The following is a 19,348-nucleotide window of genomic DNA, read 5'->3' as shown; positions in this document are numbered from 1 at the left end:
ATAGATCTGAGTGTGTTTGCTGAGGAGAGAGTTGATTCCTTTCGTGGGGAAGGGATGGAGAGCTTAGAATTTGAAGCTTTGGGTTGGAGACAGGATTGACGGGTGAGGCAGTGTACCAGAGGATCTCAGCTAAGAGATAAGGAGACCAGGTGAAAAGATCGACCTTGAACAGGAAAAGGAACATCTTGTCCTCTAAGAATGGAGGGAATGTGGCAAGGGATACCAAGGGAGACAGGTGTGGGCGTGGGCGGGGCAGGAAGTGAAGGTAGCCCAGCTGAGCTGCCTGAATCTGGCCCCCTCTGGCCAGCCTGGCAGGACTCAACACAGTTAAGTTCCTGGGAACAGAAGGAATCTGGACTGGGATGACAACAGCTCCAGACATGGCCAAACGGAACCATCAGAGGGCCTCCTGATTATGCAGTAATTCACATGTATCACAGGTCACAGGAGGAATCTAGAGGTTTCTCTTCAATTTTGATTTCTAAGGTAAAGAAAATCAGACCAGAGACATATTCAAGAGCAGTTACTGGTGACTCTCAAACTACAAACTGGGTTTCTTGGCTTCTGCCTCCCTCCGCTGTTATAAAAATATACACAATCAATTTTCTCTCTCTCTTCCTGGCTGTCTTTCCCTCATTCTTCTGCTTTGAAGTACATCACTTTTTCTGAAAACTCCTCCCTGGCCTCTCCTCCCTCTTGTCAAGCAGATCTCATAAAAGCTTTGCAACGTCCCCTTTACTTTCCTTTGTTGCACTTCACTGAACAATTTGAAATTCTAGTTTTATTTACGTAATTATTTAATGTTCTTCTTTCCCAGCAGATATTATAAGCCACATGGGGACAAGGATCCTATTTGTTCACTTTTGTATCCTGGTGAGCACACAGCTCAAAGTCTAGATGGAGTTGGTGCTCAATAAACATGATGAATGAATTTATATTCCAAGCATATAGTGTAGGATAGTTTTCAAGAATTTTATTTGCAAATTAAAGTTCTGCATTTGTGAAAAGATTCCACTGTGGGGTGGCAAGAAGACTGACCTATATATTCCCTGGGCATATATGAAGTGCTCAATATATATTTGTTGAATGAATAAGTGAATTTCCACACCAGTTATTTTCACTCTCTTAAAAAAAAAACACCACCACACTGTGCCTCCGAGCCACTGAAAATAATTTAAAGATACTACCTAAACATGAAAAGAAAAAAGTATTTAAACAAGTAAATTAAAATTTTCCAGTGTAATTTAGAATAAATCTTAGAGTTCATCAATACTTTGTTAATAATCAATTTATAATGAAAATACTGACTATATAATTAAGGTAGCTTCTGGGATAATATATAATTGGAAAACCTAACATTTAATTCCTAAAGCTTTACACTTTGGAATGTCTCAGAGACATTTTATCTCATGACACTAAGTGAACTTGAACTTACCAAGCTTTAGGACAAAAATTCATGCATGTGCAAACATTTAAAAATAAAAGTCATCCCCAATGAATTGTCTACCACCTTTTTCAGGAAAGAAAATTCATGAACATATGCATGAAGATTAGTACCATAGTGTAGGCAAATACTTTTCCATGTCCCACCTCAAAGCAAACAAATGAAAATAGAAACTTCAAGGACAATTATAAAGTGTGTCCTAGTTTAAAGGCACAGCATCCTTTTCTCCTTTGGTTTTCCTTTATACTCTTATCAGAAATAAATAATGCTAGCAGGAAAACATTTCTGCTCTTTTGACTGTGAGGTAATTAATCTTTGTCTTATATTTCTCGACTTTCAAAACTTTATAAAGATATGAAAATAGAAAGCATTCAAATGTTTGTTGATTATGGATATTAAGAGACATTAGTGAATCTACCTGGTCTAGGTTATACCTACACACCCCAACATTCTAATTCTTTCACGGAACTTTTAATTTCCAAAAGAGGCTATTATTCTGGTTAATAATTAAAATGTTTCAATGTTTAGGTATACACAATGTCACAGTGTTGGCATAAAAATGCTTTGTCACAGTCACTTGGGCAAGTTATGGGGAACACAGACGCTTTGTTAGTTATAGTATTTGGGGAAGTAAAGGAATATATGAATTCTTGAGTTTTCAGGGAAGTCTGATTTCAAATAGTCTATCTTGTTGTCCATACAAAGTGCTTTGCATTTTACTAGAAGATCCGGTACCTATATCTCATAGCAAAATTACCATCTGTCAGAAAGATGATGGCTTGGACTGCCCACAGTTGAGCAACGAGAAAGGTAACTCATCCTAAGTATTTCTGATGGCACACACAGAGTCCAGGGCTGGGTTATGTATTGTTAATAATCCCTCCCAGGCTCAACTGTCCTTTCATCTTGGAATTTTCTGACTCTTCAGATCTGAGTTCACTCACATTCCTTCCTACAGTATTTAGTGAAGGTCTATGGAAGGTTGTACATTCTCCCCTTGCCTATACATCCAGCCTCTACACATATTCCCAGTATTCAGGAAGCTAAATTTCTGCTTTTTTAAAGATTTTTTTGACGTGAATTATTTGTAAAGTCTTTTATTGAATTTGTTACAACATTTTGTCTGTTTAATGTTTTACTTTTCTGGCCATGAGACATGTGGGATCTTGGTTCCCTGACCACACCCCCTGCATTGGAAGGTGAAGTATTAAGTCCTAGACCACCAGGGAGGTCACAATTTCTGCATTTGTGAAAAGCAAAGTGTGAGCTTACTGAAAGGCAGACACATAGTTGACCAAGGGGAAATCATTATTTGTACTTTAAATTTATCCTTAGTTTCATTACATAAAAATACTAGCTTGCTTAATACAATTTAAAGGTATATCACGGTTTGGAAGGACTGTTGCTGAGGCTGAAGCTTCAATACTATGGCCATCTGATGTGAAAAGCTGACTTATTGGAATAGACTCTGATACTGGGAAAGGTTGAGGGCAAATGGAGAAGGAGGTAGCAGAAGATGAGATGGTTAGATAGCATCACTGATTCAATGGACATGAATTTGAGCAAACTCTGAGAGATAGTGGAAAGACAGAAGAGCCTGTTGTGCTGCAGTTTATGGGGTGGCCAAGAGTTGGACATGGCTTAGCAATGTAAGAACAACAACAGAGTTGTGACACTTAACTATTTTTGCTTTTTTCCCCCAATTTTAAGATAAAATTTACAAATGCACTATAAGGATACCTTAAATACTTAAAGCGCTGTAAATCCACGTAAGAATAGCAACAAGATAAAGAAAAATTGGTTTGAAAGCGTTTAAAACTAAACTTTATATAAATGTGTGTGTGCATAGAGTCTAAACAAAAATATACCATGGTAACTTAAAACATGGCAATGTTTAAGATATGGAAACTGTTGAGTTGAAATAAATTAATAGAACACTGCAAACAAGCTCATCAAATGTGCACAATGGGAGCAGAAGAATCTGAAAGGTAGAGGCCCATTTGGGTGAGGAAAACCAGATGCCAAGGGTAGTTCATTACAAATAAAAGTATTCTAATTAGCTTCAGGGGAGAAGGAGAAAAGAACCAGGTACCAAAGGTAGGAAAGCCAAACAGCCCCTAGCAGATGGAGGCACGTGACTCCCTAACTGCCCCTAGGTAACTCCTGGTTTAAGGACAAGGCAGACCTCTATCATCATTTCTGTCAGCAGATTGTCATCCAGAAGTGTCCAGTTCTCTGGAGCACCACCACGTGACACCCTGCTCTGAGCCCACAATCAGATTGCCTTTCTCTAAGATAAGAAACAGTCCCCAAAGCCCACGCTGTGAAGAGGGGCTATGAGAACAGTGGCAAGTAAGTGATGTGAAGACAGCTGCAAGAAATCATCACTGACTTCATCAACAAATACAAGTGTCCTTCCAGAGCCATGCCATTTCCTTTAGGAAGTTCAAGATATGGGTGTGCTGTTGACCCTCACTTAAATCCAAAGTCCATTTCCCCAGCATAACCAATTAGGCAGTGTAGCCGAGAGCTGTCAACTTATTCTTACTTGTGTGAAGGGGTCTGGGTGGGGGTTGGAGGAGCTTGCTCTCTGTGTTGAGTGCAGCTGAGTGTGTGAGTCTTTCTCCTGCTCTAATCTTAATCCTGCCTCTAGGATCTTAAGTCTAACTATTCCAACCATTGCTTTAAATGAGTGTTTTACACTTTGTTGAGCATGAAGCTAAACACTCTCTGAGCACACTGTTTATGGCAGGAAACAGGTTTATTCACTGCTGCCGCTAAGTCATATCAGTCGTGTCCGACTCTGTGCGACCCCACAGATGGCAGCCCACCAGGCTCCCGTCCCTGGGATTCTCCAGGCAAGAATACTGGAGTGGGTTGCCATTTCCTTCTCCAATGCATGAAAGTGAAAAGTGAAAGTGAAGTTGCTCAGTCGTGTCCGACTCTTTGCGACTCCATGGACTGTAGCCTACCAGGCTCCTCCGTCCATGGGATTTCCCAGGCAAGAGTACTGGAGTGGGTTGCCATTGCCTTCTCTGGGTTTATTCACTGGACAGTTCAATAAAAGCCAAGGTACTCCCAGATGCAGTGAATGTTAGAGGAGACTTTGCTGCAGTATAAAGAATTCCAGACTCTGAGTTAGCACAATCCGTGGGTTCTAGTTTTGGCCCTCTGAATAATTTAGGGTTATATGGTTTTAATTGGAGAAGGAAATGGCAACCCACTCCAGTGTTCTTGCCTGGAGAATCCCAGGGATGGGGGAGCCTGGTGGGCTGCCGTCTATGGGGTTACACAGAGTAGAACACGAGTGAAGTGACTTAGCAGCAGCATACGGTTTTAGCTAGGCCATTAACCTCTCTGGGCCTTAGTTTCCTCATCTGTGTAATGGTGAACTAAATGACGTCTAAGGCCCTTTCTGGATCCTCCATTCTGGAATGACTGTGGACTGCATGTTCAAAGGGAGGAGTAATCATATTGGGATAGAATGATCAAGAGTTTTCAGGAGATAATTAGGGTGGTTTGCTCATTTTCTGCAAAATCTGATTTCTCAGTTGTAAAAAATCCAGCAGAGAGATTGCAGATGGCTCTGGTAATCTCTCCCTCACAGATAACCACTGGTAGAATTTTTTTCTTCTGGATATTATACGTGTTAATTATAACTGTTACTATTGCCATTTTAGGTGCCAAATATAATCATTACTAATTATATTAAAATGGAACATAAAATACGTGTTTCTTTAACAAACTTAAAAAAATTTAAGATTATATCTTGGAGATTTTTCCATGTCATCACATCTCATTTTTTTTTTTTTAAATCAACACAGAGTACTGCATTGTATCTGAAAGTTGTAGTTCATTTAACCAGCATATATTGACAACAAATACACTGTTCTTTGTGATCATAAACAATAGTGCAACAAAATTCCTTTGTATGCCCTGTCCAAATATTCAGTCTTGACACCTCCTCCCTCACTGTCCATTTCCAATCCATCACCAGGTCCTGGTGGTTTCACCTAATACCTCAGGAACCCACACACTTCTCTCCACTGAGTTCTCTCTATTTTATTCAAGTGGAGATTCAACAATGTCTCACACAATAGCCCCTTACTTGAGGCTAGCCTTCTTTAGCCCCATGTCTTCCTTCTAGCTTCCTAACTTGCAACCAGAGATGCAAATCTTATTTCCCAGTTTACGACCTTCAGTAGCTTCTCTCTGTTCCTAAGATAAAGACCACTGCCTTGTAATGGTTTTATTGTCGGTGCTGCACTTTGAGGTCAGCATAGAGTTTGGAATTTGTATGTGTTTTCCCTGCACCCTAGGATGTAGATTAAATTAGTATGTAGAGTAAATTAGTTACTCAGTCAGGACAACACACTTCTGGGATGGTTAGTAAGGATGTTATCAGATGCTTAGAATTCAGAGGTGGTTTCTACAAGCAAGTTACTTTCTTTATCTGTCATCAGCACAAAGGACTTGACTAATTAGCAAATAACTGTTAGAAGTTATTTTTCCTCGGTGAAGTCAGTGTTGTACAGGATGTGTGGACAGGCTAGAAACAGTGTTGAGGTATCAACACTCTTGCATCAAATGGTACCTGGTAGTGATTCAGGATCTGTCCTTCCCAGCGGTTCCCAGGACATGCTGGTGAGTGTTGCCTTGTCTAGTTCTTGCTGCTTAATTAAACCCTTAGGTTAGCTGAACCCTGTCCCTAGAGGAGTGTTCCATTTGCCTCTAATGAACTTTCCATGAAAGATCTAATTGGAGAAACAAAAGGAACAGAAACGGGAACTTCATCCAGATTACAAACAGGCTGCATGACTGTTTCAACTTCTGCTTACAAGTCAGTATTACAACGTGAGGCTAGATTGAGCCTGACATTTGCTTTGGGATCAGGTGTGAGGCTGTGGGGAAGGAGACTTGTACCCTCAACCACCTCTAAATATTGAAGGTTTCAACATCCACCCCCAAAAAATCCTAAACAAGACCTTAAATAAGGGTCGGATTGATTGAGGTCAGATTATAGTATGTAACCTAAGAGACCCTGCACAATCGACCTTCTGCCACCTCTCCTGGTCCTCCTCCTGCTCAGGAGACTTCTGGAACACCGTACCTTGGGGGATGTCTGAGCCTACAGCCTGCCTTTGCACCGGAGGACCCACTTTGCCTGATCAGATCCCTCTTATCCTTCCCAGCTTGGCGGGACAGGCTTCCCTCAGAGAAGCCATTCTGGCCTCTCAGGCCAGGTCATGCCCCCACCCTCACAGAGCCCAGGGCAGTTCTCCCTGCTTTCCCTAAGGGAATGGATGATGATGCGTCCTTTTGCTAACTGCACCAAGCCCTATGGTACTGCCTCCAGGCCTGTGTTAATTACCTTTGTATTCCCACTGTCTGGCACAGACTATGGACATTTGTTCAATAAAGAGCATTTAGATTTTACGCCCAACAGCATTAGTATTTTTTTAAAAAATTTTATGGAACTAGGTTCACTAAGTGGAGTGAGCCTTCCATAATGAAAACACTTAACAGTATTAAAAAAAAAAAAATCCAACCAAACTCACAAAGTGAAGGGCAAAGGATATATAAAATACAAAGGTGAAGCAATGACCCTCTCTTTTAAATACTATCCACGCCAACTTAATTCTGTTGAAAACCCTTCACGGACAGAAGGGCCAGAAGAAAGCCACCTTCTTCCTCACTCACTCTGCATATTTCATAGTTTCCTTTCCTTTCAACATTTACAGGAGGATCATTTCAGTATGCAAATAAGTTCTGCTTTCTCAGAGAACTCCATTTTACTTTGTCTCCACACATCAAGTCCTTGGCATTCTCCCTACTTCCCACTTATACAAACACGGAACACACTTCACCCCAAACTTCTGTACATGCTGAGGTTCGAGGAGGATTTAAAACTACCCCTGGACAGCTATTTAAGGACATTTTATGATAAGGAAAGTTACATATCTAGTTAGAAATTCCGGGGAAATCCCACGAGTTTCAGTTAGAAATTTCCTGTTATTTCGTGTGGCCTTTGTCCAAGGTAAAGATGAGGTGAGCTGGGAGGAAAAGTGCATTGTTTGAACACCTGCCCTACTCAGACCCTTCCTTGCATCTTGTATCCCATGGCGCTGCTCTGGTCCTAACTAACCTCTCATCTCCCTTTTGAGAAAACTGTGGGCCACAGAGATCGAGAATCAGGTTGATTAAGTATTTACTAAATGCAGACAAATGCAGCTTTACAGATATGGAAACTGAAACCCAGGGAGGTTCCAGGCAGAGTTAGGATGCAAACCTGATGGGGGTCCAGCCCTCACTCCTGTCTTTTCTGGGAGAGCCAGGCCTGACTCAAAGGGGGTCATGACCCGTTCTTCCTTGAGACTCACCTGGGAAGCATAGGCGACCCACTGGCTTAGTGAATGGAAGAAAGTACCTTGGTTTCTTTTGTTGTTGTTGCTAAGTCATACCTGACTCTTTTGTGATCCCCACAGACTATATATAGCCCACCAGTTCCTCTGTCCATGGGATTTCCCAGGCAAGAATACTGGAGTGGGTAGCCATTTTCCTTGGAGAAGGCAATGGCACCCCACTCCAGTACTCTTGCCTGGAAAATCCCATGGACGGAGGAGCCTGGTAGGCTGCAGACCATGGGGTCACGAAGAGTTGGACACGACTGAGCGACTTCACTTTCACTTTTCACTTTCATGCATTGGAGAAGGAAATGGCAACCCACTCCAGTGTTCTTGCCTGGAGAATCCCAGGGACGAGGGAGCCTGGTGGGCCGCTGTCTATGGGGTCGCACAGAGTCGGACACGACTGAAGCGACTTAGCAGCAGCAGCCATTTCCCTCTCCAGGGGATCTTTCCAACCCAGGGATCAAACCCGAGTCTCCTGCATGGCAGGTGGATTCTTTACCACTTGGGGAGCCTAATACAGTTTCTTTTAAGGGTTCCCATAAACTAAACAGACAGTAAGCACCTGCAAACAGAGTGCGTAAAGACATCTAGAGGAACCCAACATGCATATGACGCAGTCATCTGTGAGACTAAGAGGATGATTCTGTTTCTGAGTCTCACCCAGTCACACCTGTCAGTGCAGCCCTTCAAGGTTCTGGGGCAGTGAATTCTGGAAATTTGTTTGGTTTACTTGTTTTGCTTTTTGTCTAATTAATCTTACAGGACAACTGCCTGTCCAGGATTGTAGTTTCAGTAATTTTTTTTCTCTGAAGCTACTTTAGCTTTAAGTTTTATTGATTTTTTTGCCTAGATGCAGGTCACACTACTTTTGCCCCATTAAACCTTTGATTGCAGGTAGGGAATTATAAAAACAACCCTCCAACTCTCTCAGTTTGTTGTGACTTCTTCACACCTTCTTTTGTTTTCAGGCTCTCCCCCAGATCCACAATTTTCATTTCAACTTGGGCTTCAGCACCACGAAATATTTGCCTTTTAGTAGCTCAGACAATAAAGAACCTGCCTCCAAGGCAGGAGACCCAAGATTGATCACTGGGTCGGGAAGATCCCCCGGGGAAGGGAATGGCAACCCACTCCAGTATTCTTGCCTAGAGAATCCCAAGGACAGACCATGGGGTCACAAAGAGTCGGACATGACTGAGCGACTAACGCACTTTACCTTTGAAAGGAGAAAGCAAGCTCTGCATCAATAATAGAGACTGAACTCATTTTACAGAGCTGGGGGATCAGGCTTCCATTAGTGGTCTTCTGTGGAAAAGGCAATGGCAACCCACTCCAGTACTCTTGCCTGGAAAATCCCATGGACGGAGGAGCCTGGTAGGCTGCAGTCCATGGGGTCTCAAAGAGTCAGACACGACTGAGCGACTTCACTTTCACTTTTCACTTTTATGCATTGGAGGAGGAAATGGCAACCCACTGCAGTGTTCTTGCCTGGAGAACCCCAGGGACGGCGGGGCCTGGTGGGCTGCTGTCTATGGGGTCACACAGAGTCGGACACGACTGAAGTGACTCAGCAGCAGCAGCAGTAGTGGTCTCCTGGGGCTGGACCTCGGCCTGGGTTGCAGCGACTCTCTGAAGCTTCTATCACGTCTGTTCCTAGAACACTTGGCTTCCTTCATCAAAACCGAATCCCAGTGAGGATCATAAAACATGTCCCATCAAGTATAAAAGAGAATGCACAGAAATTGTACTTAGCAAACTAATTCTTAATTCAAAGCACTGGAAATATAAAGCATGGTTTGTTGTTATTACAATTATCATATGGATTCAATGAAATAAGAAAATCATGCCAGGGAGGAAATCGGGTTTTGTGAGGTATTTTCAAGTTTCCATGAAATAGTTATTTGGAATCATCAATAGAAACCTTCAAGCATCTCTCTGAGTTTGGCACAGTGTATACGGGAGGAAAAAGTAAACCCAAACTTAAAACTGGATAATTTGGATAATTTCTGCCAAAGACCAAATATAAAACCTGCAGAGTACTTCAGTGGATAGAAGATTGGGCTTAGCATCAATAGAATCGGTTCAAACATTGACTGGGTGACACCCCTAAATCTCTCTGTGAAAGTGGCATAATATTTAGGTTGGGGAAAAAGTAATTGTGGTTTCAGATTGTGAATTTTAAATCATCATAACTAGGCTCAAACACACTTTTATTATTCAAAATAGGAACCATTACTATCAACCCATTTTTGCCAATGAGAAATAAGTTGATTTGTCTAGTGAACCCTTGGAAAGCATTTTCTGCCTCTTGCTGATTGAGGAAGCATTTTCCCTGCAAAAAGTTGTCGAGATGCTTGAAAACGTCGTAGTTCACTGATGACAGGTCAGGTGAATATGGCAGATGAGGCAAAACTGCATAGCCCAATTTGTTCAACTTTTGAAGCACTGGTTGTGTGACATGTGGTCAGGGGGTGTCCTGGAGAAGAACTGGGCCCTTTCTGTTGATCAATGCTGGCTGCAAGCGTTGCAGATCTCATCGATCTGCTGAGCATACTTCTCAGATGTAATGGCTTCTCTGGGATTCAGAAAGCTGTAGTGGATCAGATGGACAGCAGGCCACCAAACAGTGATCATGATCTTTTTTTGGTGTAAGTTAGCTTGGGGAAGTGTTTTGGAGCTTCTTCTTGGTCCAACCACTGAGCTGGTCATTGCTGGTTGCTGAATAAAATCCACTTTTCATCACATGCCACAATTCAATGGAGAAATGGTTCACTGTTGTTGTATAGAATAGGAAACAACATTTCAAAATGACGATTTTTTAAAATTTTTGGTCAACTCATGAGGCACTCACTTATTGAGCTTTTTCACCTTTCCAATTTGCTTTGAATGCTGAATGATTGTAGAATGGTAGACACTGAGTTCTTCAGCAACTTCTTATGTTGTTGTAAGAGGATCAGTTTCGATGATCCTCTTAATTGGTCACGTCAACTTCCAATGGCTGGCCACTGCACTCCTCATCTTCAAGGCTCTCATCTCCTTTGCAAAACCTCTTGAACCACCACTGCACTGTACATTCATTAGCAATTCCTGGGCCAAATGCATTGTTCAAACTGTGAGTTGTCTTTGCTGCTTTTTGCAACCCATTCTGAACCCAAATAAGAAAATCACTTGAATCTGCTTTTTATCTAACATCATTTCCCTAGTCTAAAATTAATATAAACAGCAAGTAATAAGTCATCAGCAAAAATAAAAAAAATAGTAAAAGAAGAAATGTGCATTAAAATGATGTATAACATAACCAGATTTATTTAAGAATGTACCAATATCAAATAGCAAAGTTCAATAATGCAAAACCGCAATTACTTTTGCACCAGCCTAATAATTCTACCTATACAAATGTCACAGGACAGTTGGGAAGGTCTAATAAACTCAAGAACTATATAAAGAACTGCTTCATTATAACTAATTGCCTGTCAAAAATTTATATATATATACACACACACACACACAAATATGAAATTTACATGAGCATGCTGATTTGGAACTTTAAAATTTGAATGGCCTCTTAGTAAAAGTTTAAAAACTGCCACAAAGGAATGGGGAAAGTTGCCTGAAAACAAAAACCTGAAACCATCATTACCACCAAAAAGTATCTTCTTTTTCAATAGTAAAGAATGCAAAGATAACACCCCAACCTAAAGTTTGCGATGCACAATTCAGAACCTGGCAGTCTAGAACCATCTTCACTTCCTCTCCTTCTTTCCTTAGAATCCAACTTAGCAACAAGTGTCGTGGGATAAACTTTGCAAGGCCTCTCAGGTTGGACGGTTCTTCTATTTCCCCATCCCTGCCTCAGTCGGAGCCCTCCCCTCAGCACCCTCACAACGGGATTCACTACTGCCAGGCTCTCTGGGCCACCCTTACTTAGTGCTGCCAGATCCGCCTTCCTAAAAAGCAGAACTCAGGATCCACAGAGATTCCATCCATCTCATCCTGTTTCCCTCTACTCCAAAAACATTCCCCTCCTCTAGTCTAGGAATTCCTTCACCTGCCCAGACGCCAGCCTCAGGGCCTTTTGCTCTTGCTGTTCTCTCCGCCTAGAATGTCCTTCCACCAGCCCATCTTACTACAAATCACTCTCCCACAGTCCCTTTAGTGCAGTGCTTCTCAGATTTTACCATACTTATGAATCGTCGTAACATCTTGTTAAAATGTAGGTTCTGATTCAACAGATCTCAGGTTGGGGGCAAGACTCTGCAATTCTAACCACCTCCCAGCCAATGTTGCTGGCCCATGGACCCCACTTTGAGAAGCAAACCTATTGACTCAGGGGGAAAAAAGGCGGGGAGGAGGTAGTTCTTGGAGACAGACAGACATAGATTTGAATGCAATCTTTATCAGGCAAATATCTCCATCTGTATAGGGGGAATATTACCCGTTTTATGGAAGTGATAGGAGGATCTTTTGACTATAAATAGATATTAGGCTTTTCAAATCTCTTTCACTTGGCTCCCCTAACCTTATCATCTTGTTCCTTACTATGCTTCTCTGATAATCCAGTTTATTTCTCTTTACTCTGGATCTTGTGTGTTGTGCTTAGTCGCTCAGTTGTGTCTGACTCTTTTTGACCCCCCTGGACTGTAGCCCGCCAGGCTCCTCTGTCCATGGAGATTCTCCAGGCAAGAATACTGAAGTGGGTTGCTATACCCTCCTCCAGGGGATCTTCCCAACCCTGGGATAGAACCCAGGTCTCCCCTGTTGCAGGCAGATTCTTTACCATCTGAGCCACCAGGGAAGCCCACTCTGGATCTTACCTGACTTTATTTCTTTTAGCACATAAATCAAGAAAAAGGAATTCTTAAAGTTAAGTTTTGTTCTTACAAACTTTGAGCTTATGAAACTTAATTCCATCCTCCCTGCAGCTGAGTAGGGAGGGGCACATTGAGGGGCACATCAAAGTTCCAGTGCTGATTCGATCACTCACCAGCTGAGTCTCCTGCTGAATGTGAACTAACATGTCTGGGTTTCAATTACTTCACCTGTAAAATTCTGCCTTTACCTCCTGTGTTGTTGTGAGAGTTAGGGATGTTACATAAAGTGCTCGGCCAATGCAGCAGCATGCAAAAATGGCCACAACACTCTACCCCTCCCTGAATTCACATTCTCTAATGACTCTGCAGTTCTTTCTATCAAAAGGTAAAGAGTCTATTTCTTCATAAAGTATATTGGAGGAGAAGCACTTTGTGTCCATTTCAGCCTAGGCCTCAAGGAGCCTTGCTCCCGTGCTCCTGCTCTCACCCATGCTGAGCCAACATGTCACCAAACGCAGGGCAGCCTGTCATGTGACAGGAAGCAGGAGGTCCAGCTGCCCCAAAGGACTCAGCCAGCAGTCATCGAACACCCAGAGGCAGAGCCACCCTGGTGACCGCAGTCACACAAGGGAGACTGGACAAGACCAATAGGTTCACCAGGTCCAGACTGCTAATCCACAAAGTCATAAACTAAATGAATGGTGGTTGTTTCAAGCCATTATGTTTTGGGGTGTCTGTTATGCAGAAATATATAACTGATACTGTATATATAAGTAATTTCTCCATAAATAGTGGCTATTACAATATTTGGGGGCTTCCCTGGTGGCTCAGTGGTAAAGAATCCACCTGCTAATGCAGGAGATGTGAGTTACATTCCTGGGTTAGGAAGGTCTTCTGGAGAAGGAAATGGCAACCCACTCCAGTATGCTTGCCTGGGAAATCCCATGCATGGAGGAGCCTGGTGGGGCTACAGTCCATGGTGTCACAAAAAACAGACACAACTTAGAGGCTAAACAACAACAACATTTGTCAGAAAAAAAGACACAATGTCAAAAAAATGAATTTTCCATATTGCTAAAAATTCTATTTCTGGATCAGTATTTAGAAAGATGGCTGAGCTGGAAACTAGGGTTCATAGATTCTGATTCAAGTAGCTTTTCCAATTGGCAGCCATATGACCTTGGAAACATCATTTAACTTACTTGAGCCTCAGTTTCCTTATCTGCAAGGTAAAGTGGTTAGACCAAATGACTTTTAATTTTTTGTTTAGCTCTAAAAAGGACTGAGGATCCATTTTTACAAAATGTAACACTTATTTCCTTGCTAACAGATAGCTCTGAACCCAATTTTTCTTTCTTGTAGACTTCAGGATTTAATCACAGATAACCCTTCCTGTATTTCCGTCACTGTTCAGCATTTGGTTGTGACTGAGTTTCACACTTCTAACAGTCATGCTCCGGACCTAGAAGGTGGCCCTCCTTGCTGTGGACCAGGAACCCAGATAGGCAAGCTCATTAGGAATCAAAAGATGAATAATGCCATGTAAGTTCTAGAGGGAATCAAAGTAAGTGGCTCTTAACTCTTTGCAGGTGCAGGTGGACTTCTTTTACTAATTTCTAGGTTGTAATATATATTTTGGAGGACTGAGTTGTGCAGTGTGATTACCAGACAAGGAGGATACTATTTTATAGCCATAAAGTACAAATCAAATTTGCAGTTATTGCATATAAATGACCCAAGATACAAAATCAGTTATGAAATAGGGGGAGAAAGACTTAACACCAGAATTTTAAGTTTTAAAATTCTCTCATGTAGCGATTGACTCTGGGCTTCCCTGGGGCTTCCCTTGTGGCTCAGCTGGTAAAGAATCTGCCTACAATGTGGGAAACCTGGGTTCGATCCCTGAGTTGGGAAGATCCCCTGGAGAAGGAAAAGGCTACCCACTCCAGTATTCTGGCCTGGAGAATTTCAGAGACTGACTCTGGAATTAACAAGTAAACTGCAAATACATCCAAATACATGTTGTATTAAAGAGTTATGCATGTGGCAGTGACTAGGATGGTTTTTCTTTTCTCACAGGCATTCAGCACCTCTAACATACCACTAGTACATGCTCTAACACCGCCCTTAGCAAATAGAATACAGTCTTCCCTGTGATATATGGCAGGCCATAAGGTAGGCAATTTATAAGAAAAAAAAAAGACTGTTACACCCACTTCCATTATGTTACATAGTCAAAAGTCAGGGTATTTTTATTCCTGGGAGGAATTAAGCTAAATTAGGAAATAAGGGAGCAACTGTTTATCTTAATTTTGCCTTTGGATAGTACTTTAGTTGTTAAGTTGTATCTGATTCTTTGCAATACCCTGAAGCATAGCCCACCAGGTTCCTCTGTCCATGGAATTTCACAGCCAAGAACACTGGAGTGGGTTGCCATTTCCTTCTCCAGCCGATCTTACTGAACCAGGGACCAAACCCATGTCTTCTGCATTAGCAGGCAAAATTCTTTACCACTGAGCCACCAGGGAAGTCCCTATGTGTATAGTTAAGTCTGTATAAAGAGGCACAAGGTTGTTGAAAGGGTGAAAAAAAAAAAATCAGCTCACTCTGTATCAAAAACTTTCTTTTGTGATAGAAACGAACTAGGTGGGGCCCCAGGGTAGCTCCGTTCAATAGGGACAACATTGCAATGGGAAGTGGCTTCTGCTTATCTACCTGGAGCACATGTATTTTGAAATGACATGTAAACTAACTTCAGAGACTTGAATCATCTGCTATTTTTTGAGTTAATGTCTTACATACCTTTGCCCAAGTATCTTTTGAGTCAATTCACCCTCTCCTCTGGGGGGATTTTTCTCAGCACCCACCTTGCTTGTATCTTCCCCATTTCATTCTCACTGCAGCGGAAGTGAAGTTTCTCAAATAGAGATCTGCTCAGCTTAAAATCCTCTAATGGCTTTTCTGAAGACTGTAAGACCCCTGAAGGCAAGGACTGTATTCCTAGTACCTGGTCGAGTGTCTACAAATATGCTGTCTCCAAGACCAGGTTGGGGTTTCATTCAATTTTCGAGAGCTGTGTGTACATGGAGTTTTACTGCCCATGGGAAAATGTGAGACATGATACCCTTTGCCTTATGTTAATACTGTTCACTGCAGCTCAGAAGAGTCTTTTCGAAGATGCTTGATAACACTGAATTAGTATTTGAGGTATTTAAGTCTTTGCTTGAGGATATACATTCACCTGATGGGTGTGTTGCAAGTATTCTTTAGGGTAGGGTCATTTTGGTGATATGTGTTCCTCTTGAAGATTCCAAACTCTTTGGGACCATGATTTTCTCAGATTAGAAAGGGGAGAGTAGATAGATTTCATTTTCATTTTATTTTCTTAAATAGCATTCAGGTAATAACCAGACTATGAGACTGTAACAGGATGACCCGTCTGACTGGCAGATGGGTGACAGCTCAGGCCTGCCTGAGGATGAATCTATTAATTCCTCTTTTCTAGATACCCAGTAAGTCTATCTGCCACCAATAATCAAAATGCGTGCTGTATATGAGTTCTAAGTCACTTCAGTCGTGTCCAGCTCTTTGCTATCCCATGGACTGTAGCCCGCCAGGCCCCTCTGTCCATGGAATTCTCCAGGCAAGAACACCGGAGTGGGCTGCCATGCCCTTCTCCAGGGGATCTTCCCAACCCAGGAATCAAACCCGTGTGTCTCTTATGCCTCCTGTATTGGCAGGTGGGTTCTTTACCACTAGTGCCACCTGGAAAGCCTCAATGCAATACCCTCAAAAAGAGAGAGAGAAAAGGGAGCTAGGTTCTGTTTTCCGAAGATCCGAAAAGAGTTCAAGATTCTGAGTTACTAAAAAGAACTGTAGAACTAGGGGAATCTGACAGTCCAGGTGGAGGAAAGTCAGCTACCAAGAATTGGTATTTAACTATTTGGAAATTGAAGTCCATTCCTGGAAGCACAATCAATGGGCTCCCAGGGCACCAAGGGCAGAGCAGTTCCTGGAGCAAGGAGGATAGCCCCTGCTCTGCCCTTGGGCAGATGCTGGATTCGGGCCAGAGCTTAGCTGGGTTGTTTCCAGGTTCAGACAGGGACTAGGTGGGAAGTTAGAGGGACTGTTCCATTCCTAAGCTAATGAACATATTTAGTTGATACTCAAGCTACTGTTTTGTTTTAAAATTCCAGATATGTAAAAGCTCTTTAGAATCTAGCTAAGACTGGCCGACTTAATCTGTAGATGTCATTACACATCTAAATCTTCAGAACCTTTGAGAACCACACCCCAGGGTCAGATGCCTTGAGATAGGTGCTTATTGCATACTTGCAGAATCAAAGAACAAGATCATGATGGGCACAGAGTGAGCCAAGAAGAAAAAGCAGCAGAACCCCGCCTCTGTCAGTGTCTGCTCCATTTCACCTCTGTGATCAAGGCAGTTTCCTATAACTAACTCTTCACACTTTAGTGAAATACAAGCTACCCCAGAACTTTACTTGACCTTCAGAGCCTTGTAATTGTTTCAGTGGTCTGCCTCATGACTGTTAGGCTGTCCCAGAGACCTGAGTGCTTAGCCTTAGAAGACTTTAACATGTCTCCTTAAAACAGTGTCATCTTGAGGATTCTGTGGGGGAATAACCGGCAAATAACAGAATCTACTGTCTTTAAAAGAAGCGACAACTTTCCCCTTCTTTCTCATTCAACTCTCAAACATTTCTTAAATAGCCTGTTTACAACCACCCAGTAACATTCACAAGCCATGGTGAGAAGTGCCATCAGTAATTCTCTCTGATATTGACAGAAAGAAAATAAGCATCCTATTCTTCAATAATTTGAACCATCTCATGGAACACTGACTTCCTCTAAATTCACTGGGCAAACATCTATACCACAATGGAAAATAAGATGTACTAAATTACTAAAGGGAGTTTTTGTTCTGTTTTTAAGGTTAATTGCAGGGCTTGAGGGGAAAAAAAAGATTTTTGTCTTATATCTTTGGAAAATTCGTTCAGTGGTGGTTTATGAAAATTTCACCTCATCTGGACTCCCAAGGTCACTGAGACCCAAGTAACTGACCTGGGAGATATTTGCCTAATTATTAAATATTCAGCAAACCATGTGTGACCATTTAACCGTTTGCACCTGGGACCCGCCTTCAACACGCGTTGCTTCCTAGCACTGCCCCCCTCTTCCACCCCTACTCATCGCCACCCAGGGCGCTAGCACCCCTGAAAGAGCAAAATCCTGGGACTCAAGGACATTTCAAAGAAACAACGGCGGTCACCGTCCATTTCCGTTTTCCTTAAAAGAAAAAAAAACACTCAGATGCTTAAAAATGGGGGAAAGACGGGGTTCTTAGAAATAGTGGGAAATCTTTTGCAGTTTTTCCAATCCAAGTTCTCAGGCACTCTTGAAAGTTCATTAATTAGAGATTTAAACACAAAAGTGTTTCGCACACCAATTAGATGCCAAGCTTTGTAAGCTGTCTTGGTGTTCAGTTTGGGGGAGTTAGTAAAAGTCCCCCCACCTCACCCCATTCTGCATTTTGCCTCTCTTCCAGAGCCTTTTCTTGAATGACCTGACCTTTCCAAAGCAATCAAACTGAGAATTGCCTCACTCCCACCCCCCACTTTTTCCCTCATGGCAAAAGGAAATAAAGACGTAAAAATACCCGGCGAGAGAAGTGGGGGCAATTAAGCCACAAAGCCGAGCCCCGCAGAAGTCAAGCTCTGGTGCTGCTCGTGGCGGGGCGGAGAGCGCGGGGCTGGAGACGGTCCCTACCTGGGGCTGCGGCGGCGGCGGCGGCGGCGGGGTCCTGGCGCCCATGGCTTCGCCGGCCTCAGGCGGCCGCGCTGGGAAACGCCGGCGGCTCAGTGCCGCCCGGACCCGCGGCGCTCGCAGCTGCCGCCCCGGCGCCGTCATTGGGCCCGCGCGTCACGTGGCCTGGCCGGCGGGCGAGCCTCCAGGGCCCGCGTAACCCTTTACCTGCGCTGCCCGCGCCGCTCCAGGGGGCTCCCCGAGCCCGACTACTGACTCCCCACACCTCCGCCCCGGAACCCACGCTGGCCTCCGGGGCGCACCCAAGCAGAAAATCCCGGAGCTCGGCTTCTGATCGTCGACACTCAGGCTGCATGCCAGCCGCCCGCTCGCTCGGGGAAACTTTTTGGTGCCTACTTTACCGCATGCTGCGGGGAGAGGGGAGCTTCCTAAGATGCGGGACGTAAGTGAGGAGATACATAAGTGCACTCCCTGGCAAACTGATGTATCCCCCCTTCTTCCCGTGAACTTGTGGTTTTGTTTCCTCCCTCGTTCTGGCAAGTGCGTGCCTGGCGTACGCACTGTCGCCTGCCTTTAAGGGATAAATATTCTGGGAAAGAGCGCAGACGCTACCAGGATGAGAATTCCCTGGGAAGTTGCATAGCCTCTCCGGCACCCTGGAGACCGCGGTGGGAGTTTAACGAAGTCATGCTCCCCCTGTTACCCACTTTGCCTCTCTGTTCCTGGGGTGTTGGAACCTCGGCTGCCACACTCCGTCTACCATTCTGAGCTCCAAGCCTGAGCTTGTAGCCATCCACACACTTACGGTGGGTTGATTTACCCTAAAATAGAACTTAAGTGTTGGAGATTCTTTTCACCTGTGCGCCAAAGTGCGTCGGTGTTGGCCTTAACAGGGAAAT

At 43.2% G+C, this 19,348-nt stretch overlaps 1 protein-coding gene across 2 annotated transcripts in view; it reads right to left on the bottom strand.

Annotated features, from left to right (window-relative positions):
* Positions 1 to 18,563, bottom strand: part of C6H4orf19 (chromosome 6 C4orf19 homolog) — a 79,598-nt gene extending 61,035 nt beyond the window's left edge. Inside the window, exon 1 of one of the 2 annotated variants that reach the window (XM_027544243.1) lies at positions 18,453 to 18,563. The gene's annotated coding sequence lies outside the window, so the exon portion shown is untranslated. Of the gene's footprint in view, positions 1 to 18,342; positions 18,408 to 18,452 lie in introns of those variants that run through there. The other variant, XM_027544241.1, reaches the window with a different exon arrangement.
* Between the last annotated feature and the right edge of the window lie 785 nt (positions 18,564 to 19,348).

Source organism: Bos indicus x Bos taurus, chromosome 6, assembly GCF_003369695.1.
Source record: "Bos indicus x Bos taurus breed Angus x Brahman F1 hybrid chromosome 6, Bos_hybrid_MaternalHap_v2.0, whole genome shotgun sequence".
NCBI lineage: Eukaryota > Metazoa > Chordata > Mammalia > Artiodactyla > Bovidae > Bos > Bos indicus x Bos taurus.
The sequence above is the reverse complement of the archived record's forward strand: the minus strand, read 5'-3'. Positions and strand labels throughout refer to the sequence as shown.